This window comes from Pleurodeles waltl, chromosome 6 (genome assembly GCF_031143425.1).
Source record: "Pleurodeles waltl isolate 20211129_DDA chromosome 6, aPleWal1.hap1.20221129, whole genome shotgun sequence".
Lineage (NCBI taxonomy): Eukaryota > Metazoa > Chordata > Amphibia > Caudata > Salamandridae > Pleurodeles > Pleurodeles waltl.
Genome location: NC_090445.1, coordinates 83,362,252 through 83,365,680, shown reverse-complemented (window position 1 = coordinate 83,365,680; position 3,429 = coordinate 83,362,252). Strand labels below are relative to the sequence as shown.

The 3,429-nt window shown below is 51.1% G+C and overlaps 2 non-coding genes across 2 annotated transcripts; both read right to left on the bottom strand.

Moving 5' to 3' along the window:
* Nucleotides 1-2,472: 2,472 nt before the first annotated feature.
* TRNAK-CUU (transfer RNA lysine (anticodon CUU)) lies at nucleotides 2,473-2,545 on the bottom strand. The gene has a single exon. It is a non-coding gene; the product is annotated as a tRNA-Lys (tRNA).
* Nucleotides 2,546-3,268: 723 nt separating this feature from the next.
* Nucleotides 3,269-3,341, bottom strand: TRNAK-CUU (transfer RNA lysine (anticodon CUU)). The gene has a single exon. It is a non-coding gene; the product is annotated as a tRNA-Lys (tRNA).
* Between the last annotated feature and the right edge of the window lie 88 nt (nucleotides 3,342-3,429).

The window sequence follows — 3,429 nt, the reverse complement described above, 5'->3', positions numbered from 1 at the left end:
TGCCCCCTCTATGCCATCCTGGCATAGTTGGCACAATCCCATGATCCTAGTGGTCTGTAGCACAAACCCTGGTACTGCCAAACTGCCTTTCCTGGGGTTTCACTGCAGCTGCTGCTGCTGCCAACCCCTGAGACAGGTTTCTGCCCCCCTGGCATCAAGCAAGGCTTGTCCCAGGATGGCAGAACAAAGGACTTCCTCTGAGAGAGGGTGGTACACCCTCTCCCTTTGGAAAATGGTGTGAAGGCAGGGGAGGAGTAGCTTCCCCCAGCCTCTGGAAATGCTTTCATGGGCACAGATGTGCCCAATTCTGCATAAGCCAGTCTACACCGGTTCAGGGGATCCCTTAGCCCTGCTCTGGCGCGAAACTGGACAAAGGAAAGGGGAGTGACCACTCTCCTGACCTGCACCTCCCCTGGGAGGTGTCCAGAGCTCCTCCAGTGTGCTCCAGACCTCTGCCATGTTGGAAACAGAGGTGCTGCCAGCACACTGGACTGCTCTGAGTGGCCAGTGCCACCAGGTGACGTCAGAGACTCCTTCTGGTAGGCTCCTTCAGGTGTTGCTAGCCTATCCTCTCTCCTTGGTAGCCAAACCCTCTTTTCTGGCTATTTAGGGTCTCTGTCTCTGGGGAAAGTTTAGATAACGAATGCAAGAGCTCATCAGAGTTCCTCTGCATCTCTCTCTTCACCTTCTGCCAAGGAATCGACTGCTGACCGCGCTGGAAGCCTGCAAAACTGCAACATAGTAGCAAAGACGACTACTGCAACTCTGTAACGCTGATCCTGCCGCCTTCTCGACTGTTTTCCTGGTGGTGCATGCTGTGGGGGTAGTCTGCCTCCTCTCTGCACTAGAAGTTCCGAAGAAATCTCCCGTGGGTCGACAGAATCTTCCCCCTGCAACCGCAGGCACCAAAAAGCTGCATTACCGGTCCCTTGGGTCTCGTCTCAGCACGACGAGCGAGGTCCCTTGAATCCAGCAACTCTGTCCAAGTGACTCCCACAGTCCAGTGACTCTTCAGTCCAAGTTTGGTGGAGGTAAGTCCTTGCCTCCCCACGCCAGACTGCATTGTTAGAAACCGCGTCTTTTGCAACTATTCCGGCGTCTGTGCACTCCCGGCGGAAATCCTTTTTGCACAGCCAAGCCTGGGTCCACGGCACTCTAACCTGCATTGCATGACTTTCTAAGTTGGTCTCCGGCGACGTGGGACTCCTTTGTGCAACTTCAGCGAGCACCGTTTCACGCATCCTTGTAGTGCCTGTTTCTGGCACTTCTCTGGGTGCTACCTGCTGCTGAGAGAGCTCCTTGTCTTGAACGACGTCTCTTCTCTCACCAGTCGCAATTTGCGACATCCTGGTCCCTCCTGGGCCACAGCACCACCCAAAAACGCATACCGCACGATTTGCAGCTAGCAAGCCTTGTTGGCAGTCTTTTGGCGGGAAATTACTTTTGCACGACTCTCCAAGGCGAGAGGAATCCGTCCTCCAAAGGGGAAGTCTCTATCCCTTTGCTTTCTTGCAGAAACCTCAGCTTCTTCTGTCCAGTAGAAGCTTCTTTGCACCCACAGCTGGCATTTCCTGGGCATCTGCCCATCTCCGACTTGCTTGTGACTTTTGGACTTGGTCCCCTTGTTCCACAGCTACCCTAGATTGTAAATCCACCGTTGTTGCATTGCTGGTTTGTGTATTTCCTGCATTATTCCCCTATCACGACTTCTTTGTCCTTTGGGGAACTTTAGTGCACTTTGCACTCACTTTTCAGGGTCTTGGGGAGGGTTATTTTTCTAACTCTCACTATTTTCTAATAGTCCCAGCGACCCTCTACAAGGTCATATAGGTTTGGGGTCCATTCGTGGTTCGCATTCCACTTTTGGAGTATATGGTTTGTGTTGCCCCTATCCCTATGTGTCCCCATTGCATCCTATTGTAACTATACATTGTTTGCACTGTTTTCTAAGACTATACTGCATATTTTTGGTATTGTGTACATATATCTTGTGTATATTTCCTATCCTCTCACTGAGGGTACACTCTGAGATACTTTGGCATATTGTCCTAAAAATAAAATACCTTTATTTTTAGTATAACTGTGTATTGTGTTTTCTTATGATATTGTGCAAGTGACACTAGTGGTACTGTAGGAGCTTCACTCGTCTCCTAGTTCAGCCTAAGCTGCTCTGCTAAGCTACCATTATCCATCAGCCTATGCTGCTAGACACCCTATACACTAATAAGGGATAACTGGGCCTGGTGCAAGGTGCAAGTACCCCTTGGTACTCACTACAAGCCAGTCCAGCCTCCTACACGCTCCCAGCGGCGCCTCCCAGGGTGGGAAGTGCTGCGTTGTGTGGAGTCCTGTGGGAATCGTGAGGCAAACTGCAGGATGTGTGTGTGTGTAGTTTTAAGCGTCAGCGAAATATTTGAAAAAGGTGAGAGTTAATGTTAAACCCGAAAATGGAGAAGCCTTTTAAAAGCATCACGCCCAACGTGGGGCTTGAACCCACAACCCTGAGATTAAGAGTCTCATGCTCTACCAACTGAGCTAGCCGGGCTGCTGTGCCTATGTCATTTCACACACCCTCTGTGTGTTCTTTGTGAGGAAGTAGTGTGTGGTTATCCCAGGAGGCCCCTTTGTTTCATTTTCTCTGCTGCTGACTCGACACAGGCACCTTCCTCTTTCTCCATCTCTCGCTCTACCCCAGTCTTATGTCCCCATCAGTCTCTCTGGAGCTCACTCTGGTACATACATGCATCTGTCCTCTCAACCTGTCTCTGGGCACATACTTAAATGTCCAGTAGAGAACAGTGTGAACTCTCCCTGTTTCGCAAGGTGGCAGTCAGCCTCCAGAGGAATGTTCCGGAGGCTGCCGGAATGGCTGAGCGGTGTAAGGCGCCACATTCAAGAGCACTATTTTCCCCAGTCCCGTGATCAAATCCTGCTGCTGACATAAAGTAGTTTTCATACCTACTTTAATCATAACACCAGCGGGTTGAGACCTTAAACTCCTCTTTTTGAAAGGATGTGGGGGGACAGGACGGACCGGACTCCGAGCTCGCTGTAAGCACGGGCGGCTCAGGCTAGGAAAGGCCCGGCCTAGGACCGCTCCCAGCGGCACCTCCCAGGGCGGGAAGTGCTGCTTTGTGTGGAGTCCAGTGGGAATCGTGAGGCAAACTGCAGGATGTGTGTGTGTGCAGTTTTAAGCCTCAGTGAAATATCTGAAAAAGGTGAGAGTTAACGTTAATCCCGAAAATGGAGAAGCCTTTAAAAAGCATCACGCCCAACGTGGGGCTCAAACCCACGACCCTGAGATTAAGAGTCTCATGCTCTACCAACTGAGCTAGCCGGGCTGCTGTGCCTATGTCATTTCACACACCCTCTGTGTGTTCTTCGTGTGGAAGCAGTGTGTGGTTATCCCACGAGGCCCCTTTGTTTCAT